The sequence below is a fragment of the Panthera leo genome, chromosome F3 (genome assembly GCF_018350215.1).
Source record: "Panthera leo isolate Ple1 chromosome F3, P.leo_Ple1_pat1.1, whole genome shotgun sequence".
Taxonomy (NCBI): Eukaryota; Metazoa; Chordata; class Mammalia; order Carnivora; family Felidae; genus Panthera; species Panthera leo.
The window spans coordinates 33,820,699-33,830,919 of record NC_056696.1 but is presented as its reverse complement, the minus strand read 5'-3'; the positions used below and the strand labels follow the sequence as shown (position 1 = coordinate 33,830,919).

The 10,221-nt window shown below is 50.0% G+C and overlaps 1 long non-coding RNA gene across 1 annotated transcript; it reads left to right on the top strand.

The window, feature by feature from the left end:
- Positions 1 to 1,528: 1,528 nt before the first annotated feature.
- Positions 1,529 to 4,872, top strand: LOC122212162. Its single transcript, XR_006199043.1, has 3 exons — positions 1,529 to 1,738; positions 2,655 to 2,880; positions 4,491 to 4,872. It is a non-coding gene; the product is annotated as an uncharacterized LOC122212162 (long non-coding RNA).
- Positions 4,873 to 10,221: the final 5,349 nt, after the last annotated feature.

Below are 10,221 nucleotides of genomic sequence, written 5' to 3'. Positions count from 1 at the left end.
ACCTGTTGGCCAGGGACTCTCTGCTTCTCTCTCTACGTGACTAGTTGGAAAATGGAAGAGCTGAGACTGTATTAAAGCAAACTGAGTCCAGCTGGCAGGGAAACCATGTGCCCTGACAGTTACGGGGAGGAATCCCCATCCTTAGGAATATTATCACCTGGAAAATCTCCATCCCCTCCCCTTTTCCTTTCTTCCAGAAAGAGCATAGAATACTCTAGGCAAATGTGACACCATCCGGAAGCAGAGGCAGCATGGAGAGTTTGTTATAAAGAGCCCTCACATGGAGGTCAGTAGATCCAGATAAATTAGAATCCTGACCCTACCCTGGCTGCATGAACCTGAGAAAGAAATTCTCTCTCAGAGCCTCGGTTTCTCCATCTATTTGGTGAGAAATGTGGATTAGGTGATTTCTAAAGAGATTTTGAACAGGTGGGATTCAGTTTTATGAAGGCCTTGGGACAGGACTGCACGAAGATGCCCTAGAGATTGGGTTCTTGACTTCTCCTCTTGACCTGCAGAAGGGAGGGATCTCTCTTGCTGCACACCAGGAGATCTGCCACGAGAGCAAATGGAAGTCAGGCTAAAATTCTAGGCAAAATGCGATACAAGTGAGGAGGCTTCAACTTCCCTTGCCTTCCCAGGGCTTCCAGAGGGCGCTGTGGGGAGAGGGGAGCGGGAAAGGGGAAGGAGGGAGGGCTTGGAGGGGTCACCGCTGAGCAAAGGAAGGTAAAATTAAAATCATCAGTGGTTGAGAGCCCAACCTCTTTAACGTTTCCTGATGAGTTTGCTGGCTCTTTCTACAATTCCTTCTGCCTCTCCCCAACATTCCCCTCAGACAGGGTAGTGTTTTCCCACCCCCCAGGAATAGAAGGGAAGCAGATCACAAAGCCTCCTGGATTACACAGGCCACTGGCTTCTCACAAAAGAGCAGCAAACTCACTCTGTGCCAAATGCCAGGAAAACCCACTGGTTGGGCCTCTGCTCCGACCCTTGGGCCCCTTTCTACGCGACTGTCCCTTGAAGGGCTGTCGGCCCTCTGTTGCATTCCGGAAGTGCAGGGCTAGGAAGCCGGGTCACGGCTAAAAGCTCAAAGACCACCGCACATGCATGGGTGTGTAAGCAGGGAGAGCCACAGGGCCTCTACTCGCCCAGATAAGATCTGCGCCTTCCCTTGTCCTTCCCCAAGTCTTTGGGAGACCAGAGCCTTCGGGGCCAGTGCTCAGATAACCTGCAGTGTCCTTCCAGTGACAAGAGACCTCACCTCCTTTTTCTGGTGTTTACAGAACAATAAGAAAGCAAGGTTAGCGTGCAGAAGGGCCTGGCCAGCCCTGCCCCCCCCCCGGGGGGGGGGGTGGTGTGCGGGTTCTGAGGGGCGGAGCCAGTTGTCCAAGCCCTCCCTCCATTGGTCGGGCCTAGCAGGTAACCCGAAGCGGCGCCAAGAGGTGCATAAATAAAGAGTGAACCTAGTACCACCTCCTTGGAAGGGGCTGAGTCCTTCTTCACCTTTGCCTTGGAAAAACCAGTTTCTCTCTCCTCTATTGTCTGTTACCTGCTTCTCAAAGTTCAACTGAGCCCCTCCGTAGTCCCAACCCTCTCTTCCAGCCACCTGGGCTCCCTCTGCTCCGGCTCCACTTTTCTCTGCTTCCATATGTTCTTTTTTCTTAAAGGGAGAAGGACTCTTCGGGACTGGCCCTCCTGCCTCCCTCAGGAACAGGCCTGCGGGACTGGACGCGCCACAGTAAGTGTTTCCTCCTTCTTAGTCCCTGTCCTCCAACCGTAGGAGTGAAAGAGCTTTCCGGGTCTCGGAACTCCTATTCTTCCTCTCATACACATGGGTCCTTAGCCATCTCTTTCTTCCGAATCATCTTATGAGAAATCTGTTATTTCGCATCAAGCTCAAAGTAGGCCCTGATAGCTGAAGGTACAGACTTTCACACTGACAGGTGAGTCTGAAATCTGTGATTTGGGGTGCTTTGGAAAACCAGAGCTGAGTGCCTGTCCCTGGAAGATCGTTGGACAGTAAGAGTAGAGCACGGGCTGTGGAAAAAAGCCAAACTCACTGGAAGTTGATTATCAACGTCTTCCCAAGCTAAAATTGGGGGACTTGCTTCGATGTAGCCAAATCCCCAGCCAGTTCTATGTTTGGGGGATGATTGCCAGTGATCTCAGGCAATCAATGTCATCGATAATGGGAATTGGGGTGGTAAGGTGGGTGCTAAGCAGTTAAGCACCAAGATACAGTTCTGTCTGATTTTGAGATTTCTCCAACTAGAGGAATGGGGGAGAGGGGGCTGGCTTTTCAAGGCTGGGCTGGAAGGTATAACGGCTATAAAAAGAAATTCAGGACCTGGTTCCGTTGGTTCTCATGTCCAAGTTGGCTTCATTAGGAAGCCAGCTGGGGCACAGTCCTAAGGGCCACTGAGGAGCAGGTGAGCAGTCACTGGATGAACTTACTCAAGCCGAACACATGCATGATTTGCTTCTCTGACCCAGCCCCTCACTGCGGGTGGCCAAGCAGAAAGCACTGGGGCTTTGTCAAGGTGACAAAGGCATGGTGGGCAGAGAATCCTGAACTCTGGGTGTGGGCTCCAGAGTGGGGTCAAGCTCCTGATACAGGTTCTGGCTCATCTTTTCTTGTCTCTGCCTTGTCGCAGGTCTGTAGGGCAAGGGTGGATGATAAGAGAAGGGCCTACCTTTTCTGGACTGTCTAATGTCAACGCCACCTCCCATGTGCATGGCCTTTCGCGGTTAAAGTGCTTTTACAGACACTGTCGTCTCCGGAGTATGTACCCTAGAGGCTCAAAACCCCCCACGAGGGTGAGACTGTGCACATTCCAACAGAGGACTTGAAGAATCTGGTGGACCATACACGTTGGGAGGGTAAGAGTGGCATGACGAGGGTCTGAAGGGAGACAAATGGACCCCTTTGCTTTCCGAGTTGGACTGAAATCCAAAGAGAAAGCTGAGAACCCTCCCATCCCGCTGCCTTCTGCCATCATTTATCAGAGTCAGCCAGGCTGGTCTCTTTCTTCCCTTGACTGTGAAATGGGCCACGGGCAGTGCGGGAGGATTACAAAGTCTAGCTAATTCACAAGCAGGGCACGTTTCTCTCTCACGATCGAGAATTGTGAGTATTTGTGAAGAAGGCTGAGTGGGAGAGAATGGGCCAGGCTTCTTCTTGTCGGCACCCAGACCCCAGCCCCCAGCATCCCCTGTATTCACCCTGACCAAGGAAAGCCAGGCCCTTCCTCAGCGACAGAAGGAACACCCAAGCCCTTGTTTAAGAAGAGCCTTTTTTTAGAGGCCCTACACCCAGGGGGCTGGATCTTGGGGGAGGAGCCACATTTTAAGCTAGTGTCTCCCTATATCGGGTCGGAACAAGCCCCAGGAAGAAAGTATTCCAAACAACAGGGTGGATCTGCCCAAACTCACCCCGTCTGCATGTTGGTGCTGAGAACAGCCTTTTATGGGGCTTGCGCTGAGCCACAGGCATGCCTGAACACCGCGAGGAAGAGGCCGGAACAGCAACTAAACAGCAATTGTTGGATGGGCATTGCTTTTAAGAGGACGGAAAGCCTCAGATAGGCTCCAGCCTCCCTGTTTGGTTCAGCCCCTGAAAGCCGGGGCTACCTCCTCGCTCCCCACATCCCCCATCGCCATGCCCGAAGATTTTATGCTTGTTTCCAAGCAGATCTGGCAAAGGATGCGGGGTCGCTGGAAAGTAGACACCCTAGATATGTGGGTAGGGGTGAGACCAAAGAGTCTCACCCTCCTCTGCCCACCCCTGCCCTCAGGAGTGGGCCTGGCTCCAACCCCGGCATTCTGGTGTTTCCACAGCCCCCCACCCACCTCCTCCTGGTTTCACACTGGCAAACGGGCCCACAAAGTACTGTTCCTGCTCTTTGAACGGTGCATTCCGGAAAGGAGTGCCCTTCCCCTGCATTCCATCACCTTGGGAAGCACGCTCATTATAGATGGATTTTCCCTAGCAGTTTCAGAGCCCCTGCCTCCCCCAGCCAGGACCGACCACATTGAGCTCAGTCATGGCACATGCAGGGGGCCCCAGACAAAGGGAGCAGACAACCAGCAGCCCAACTAGGGATCTACAGAGAAGGTTCTCCAGGGACTTGTCTGGGATGACTGCTTTGAGGGCAAGAGGCAGCAGGAGCCCCCCAGCCCAGCAGCCCCAGCCCTATGGCTCAGCACTGTCTGCCTGGGCTGCAGGCAGGCACGGGAGTGTCTCGGTGAGCTGGCTCCTGCGGCCACCCAGCTGCACAGGACCCTGGGGAGGGCTGTGAGTACACACACAGGTCCTCCACGGCTCCCGAGACCGTGTTTCAAAGATCCCTCGGGCCTTTAGCCAAGGCAATAACCCTACACGCAGAGGCCAGGGTGGCCACGCGGCCCACCCTCTGGGAAAAAGAGCCCCAGACATTCCATGTGTTTCTCTTGTCCTTCATTCCACCGGAGTCTGTCTCGTACCCAACCAGATTTCAGTGGAGTGAAGTTCAGGAGGCGTGGAGCAGACACCGCGGCAGCAGCGGCCGCAGCAGCAGAGAGGAGCTCCGACTTAGGCAAAGAAAGGCCCAGGGAGGGATGTGAGCGGTGCAGGAGACATCTGGAGCGCATCTCCTCCTGCAGAAGGGGGTGGGGTGGGGGGCGCGATGGGCAGATTGCAAAAAACACCACAGATGGGAGCCGCTTATTCCTCCTTGTCTAAAATTGATGCTTTGGAAATGTGTGTTTTCTGTAACTTACAAAGATTAAAAGTTGCCTGCCTGCTGGAAAGCCTGCCTCTGTGATTCATGCTGTGGGGTGCCGACTCCCCCGGCCTTCTAAGTCACCTCCTCTTTGGGCTAGAATGGAGACAGGAGCTTGAACGATGGCCACAGGCCCCTCTCTCCGGGGTGCCCCAGGCTGGTGGCCTGAACTCTGTTTGCAAGCTGCTAGGAGCCCTGCTACCCTCAGCCTCCCCACGGTGCCAGCAGGACCTGCAGAACGGGGTAAAAAACTCGATTAAGATTTGTTTAAACCCATTTATATTGTAATAAAATAAATGTAAATAAGATTTAAGTGAAGGCAGACTGCAGATATTTCAGATGCTATACAAGATATATCTCATATAGTATGGGCGTAAATTCCGCTAAGGTTAATGCACTTAAACATATTTGACACATAAAAATGTCAGGTCCACCATTAATCATTTACCAATTGTAATTGCCTTTATATGGGTCTCTTCTCCCTAAGACATATGCTTAAAACACCAGGCTTGGTAGAAATCTGGGAGGGAAGAAAACAAATAATACTTCTCAGCTGTCAGGGTCTATGATTTGCTTTGATAGATTTAGCGCTGATTTCATTGGCTTTACAAGCCTGTGTGATTTTTTTTTACTTTACATCTCTCCTTTAGGGAAGGAGAAGGTTGTGGGGAGGAGGGAGAGACCCTAAGTCCAAAGAGAGTCCCACCCAGGTATGGAGGAGATGGCCAGGCCTTTATGTTAATTGCCCCTTCCTCGGGTAAACGGGGTCTCCTTCAGGGAGCCAGTCTAGCTAAACAGGCAAACTCTGAACAAATCCTTGCTCTGACAAGTCTTCAGAAAAACCGGTTTTCACCTCCAGAATGCGCCCCAGGCAGCAAAACCCATAGATACCCTGGCCGAGTGGTGCTTTGTCTTAGGAACCACTAGAAAGAAGATTCCAGCTTTGCAGACTACCTGTCACTTGGGTCCCCGAGCTCCCTCCCCCAACCAGTGACCTCAGAGGGGAAAGGCCTCTTCACCCCCCTCCATGGCCTCCCTGGGACTCTGCCCCTGAGGACTAAAGTGTTCCCTGACTGATGGCCGGAGCCCAAAGGAATAAACATTTCAACAAACTATCTTCCTGCTTCAAGTCCAAATGGATTCAGAACTTTGTTCTTGTCACCCTCACCTCTCCGCTCGGAGCCCATAGGCAACAGAAGAATGAGGAGGCCAAGCCATGGGCATTTTTAAAAAAAATGTTTACCCATAAAAATTCTGCAGCGAATGGGGTTGAGGGTGGGGTAGCAGGACACTCAGGCTAATTAACCAGCAAATACCTTGCACTCAAGGTTCTGAAAGAACAAAAGGGGCGCAAAGCAGAAGCGATGTGGCGTTTCCCTTTGCAGCTTGGTTTGAGCCCTATGACCTGGATTCTTTTTAAAGCAAGAGGGGTTGTGAGCACGCATGCATGCATGTATGGGTGTGTGTGTGTGTGTGTGTGAGAGAGAGAGAGAGAGAGAGAGAGAGAGAGAGAGAGAGAAACCAACCTTCAACCGGCCCACGTGGGAGCTAGAATTCAAACTGGTGGCCAGAGGCCCTCCTGTCAAACACCAGCCAGGGCATAATGCCTGCGTGACAAAGGACAGATGCCTTGCTGGATCCCCACCCCCCAAATCCCACTCAAATGCAGCCTTCACAGCACAGGCACAGGGCCCTGTATTTCTAACACCAAGGTCTACACTGTCCACCTCCCCTTGCCAGCACAGCAGAGACTGTTTATTCTCTACTGGAAAGGGAGAAAACCCTGAGCCTGGCCGGGAGCAGCTTGCCAGGGAAGCCAGTGTGTGCCTTGGGCTGGAGCAAACTGCCCCATCCATCTTCCCTGTCCAGCCCCCACTATTTTATGTCTCATATCTCCATTGCAAAGCATGGCTCGCCAAAACACAACACCGAGAAAATGATTTCATCAAAATTCCCTTGCAACAACAACAACAAAAAAACAATATTGCCCTGCTTTCTTTATTCATGATCTTTTATTGAAGCGAAAGGCAAATATCATTGAGCCAAACCTGAATAGACAAATATATACAACCACTGGTAATTTAATATTTTGTGCTAATGGTATACGCTGTAGATACAACCCGAGAAGAGTAAATTACAATCCTATCAATAATACATCGCATCTGGGCTCCAGTTTCCCAGTTCACTAGAAAATGTGTATTGGCAAAAGGCTCTCCGAATATTAAAAGCCATGCATATAATGAAGCAGTGGATACAGAAGCTAGACACTCCCGTAGGACCGTCTTCTGGTCTTTGTTGTCAAGGTCCTTTATGGAGGAAATATCCCACACTGAAGCTCCTAAAGCCGGTGCTAAATGAAGATATCCTGCCCACATTCTTAGCAGATCTCTGGGTGAGGTTTCAGTCACAGAATAACCTATAATCAGGACACCCCTTTGCCAGTCTACTCAGAGCATTTGCGTCCATTCGGAGGCCTCCGGTCCCTGGCAAATGTCGAGGGTGTGCTGGGGTGCTCTACCCTGATGGATAAAAGACTGCGGAAGAGTCCCCGTGCAGACAGCAATGTTGGAGAGAGAAACCCACGTGGCTTCAAGCTCCCTCTCCTCCTGATCTTGACCCCAGCTTCGCCAATTGTGTGTGGTCCTCCAAAAGAAAGGAAGAAGGGAGGGAAAACAAATGACAGGCAGGAGCCAACCACCTGCAGAGGATAAGGGATTTATTCTGGAATGCAAAATGCCGCCAAGTTCTTAAAACCCAGTGGATCCAAATTCCCTTACACCTCCCACCAGAGGAAGCTAGTGGTGGTCTTATCTGAGAGTGAGGAGGGAAGTATTTACATCACGGCAATATTAATGTCGCGGACGAATTAGGTTACTGTTTGCGAGAGGGCTAGATAGTGCCACAGCCACATGCTGGTGTCTGTCTTCGGCCTCCCCTGATTAAGGAAGTAATGAGGAATCATATGGCCCAGCAGGGTCAGTACCTTCCTTATGTCTTTTTTGATCAGACCCTAGAAGGAGAGCCCAGGAGGGATAGGAGACTGTCGGGAGCTTTCGGGCAAAAGGAAGGGGATGCAGACCGCGGCCCCAACCTCAAGCTCAGAGATGAAAAGGCCTGGCCCAGACACGAGTTCATTAGTGGAAATAAAATCTTCCTAAATTATAAGGAACTGACCAAGCTTTCTGGAGAGAGGTACCTATGCATCAAAGAAAAACAATGAGAAAATTTCCCTTTGTCTGGAGGCAAGAAGAAGCATCTGAAAGTCGTGTCACAGTCTCCCTCCGCCCACTTTCAATCCCTTTTTCCTCTTTGGAGGGGTGGGGAAGGCCAGGTTTCCTTGCTGCAGTCAGATAGCAGGGCTGGGTGGGACACCTAGTGGGCAGCAGGGGAATTACACCCGTATCCAATGTCCAGCGTCGCTGCCCAGGTCTGAGGTCATGAGAACAAGGCAAGCAGCTCCCCAGGGCATGTGGTATCGAAGTGGGCTTTAAATATGGTAGCAGTTGGATAGATACTGACCGACCTACATTTCGGTCACGTTCCACTACATTTGGGAAGAATTGGTGGCTGGGAATAAATATGAACAAGTAGAATCCATAGATAAACAAATACACACTATGATTTGCCATACAAGACCCTCATTATTTAAACTTTACTTAAAGCCATATTGAAAGCAGACACCAGCCCAGACCAAGCTGAACGGCGGGGAGAAGTACCCCCAACGATAACTCTCGCCAAAGGTAACCTAACAGCGACTGCACAAGGCTCATAGTGATTCCTTATTCGCCCCCAAGTACATCGCCAGCGGCGGGCTGCACTTTCCGAGTCAGTGTGTGAAGCGTTTAAGAGGGGTCAGATTAGATCTGCTGCCACTTTGATCTGGCTAGGGGACTTTGGGCCAGCCATTTAACCCCTCTAAGACCCAATTTCCTTATCTGTCAAGTGAAAATAACAATCATAATGGCAAGTTACTTACTGAGGGCCAGACTCTGCGTGCTTTGTGTATATTAAATCACTGAATGCTCCCAATCACCATGTAAGGTATGATTGATATTCCACCTTTATGGATAATAAAACCAAAACAGGGAGAGTCTAAAGGACTTGTCTAAGGTCACTTGGTTTGTGAGGAGCAGAGATGAGATCCAAACCTGGGCTCCCTAGCTGTGGAGTTCACACATGGGACTGTCACTCTATCCTCTCTCTTAATGTCAGTGTGAGGGTTAGACAAAATAGCGCGTGCAAAGGGCTTAGCGAGTGCCTAGTAGAATCTAAGGACTCAAAAATATTATTTATTATTGCAAACTCAGTATCCAGAAAAGTTTCTTTTAGAAGCTTGTGTAATGCCCACCGACCAGGAATAAATAGTACATGCACATCTTTGTCTTCCAGCAACTCAGCATTGAAATTATTTGGGCAATCTAATATGTGTTCACTCTTATGTGGATCCTGAGAAACTTAACAGAAACCCATGGGGGAGGGGAAAGAAAAAAAAATGAGGTTAGAGTGGGAGAGAGCCAAAGCATGGGAGACTCTTAAAAACTGAGAGCAAACTGAGGGTTGATGGGGGGTGGGAGGGAGGGGAGGGGAGGTGATGGGCATTGAAGAGGGCGTCTTTTGGGATGAGCACTGGGTGTTGTATGGAAACCAATCTGACAATAAATTTCATATATTAAAAAAAAAAGAAATTATTGGGCAATCTAGTCACAACTATGATCAAACTTAGCTTCTAGAATAATTATCTCTTTCTATCACCTTTATTATAGCTGATTTTCACCTTTTAGCTTCGCATTCAGTATATGTATCATACTGTGGGATTTTCTTTCCTTTCCTTTCCTTTCCTTGCCTTTCCTTTCCCTTCCTTTCCTTTCCTTTCCTTTTTGATACAGGCGTGGCATAAATCAGAAATAAATAATCATTTTTCCAGAATAAATGCCATTTCAAATTTTTACTGCATTTTCCCAGGGGCACGTGGAAACCCCTCGTGAAAAAAGAAACTGATGAAGAGCTAATAAAGAAAAAAAGTTTTGAGCTCCCAAGAAAGTGGAACAGTCAAAAGCAATAAGTCAAAAATAGCAAACAGTTGCTCAGTGAGGAGGCTGCTGTGAGCTCAGCATCCTGAAGCCCACATTTGAGGTTTTGAGGGGCAAGATCATACCGAAGCGATGCCTTACAGGTCCCATTACAGACATTTCCAAAGTTGGGGCCACTGTGACGCCACGCATGCAGTCCGCAGGCTGGAGCTCCTTCTCTAAGGGTTTTCAGAGGTGAGAATGGGGACAGGAATGTCACTCAGACCACCCCAGGCACTGGGCTTTCAGATCACCACTCCCTCTTAGAGAGTCAAGCTGACTGAAGGAAGTAGGAGGCTTGTGGCTGGAGACTGCTCACCTAGTAGTTGCCTGCACCAAGGAAGGCCTTAGTGGAAGCTGGTTAGGTCAAAGAGCAGGCCGAAGGAGAGACC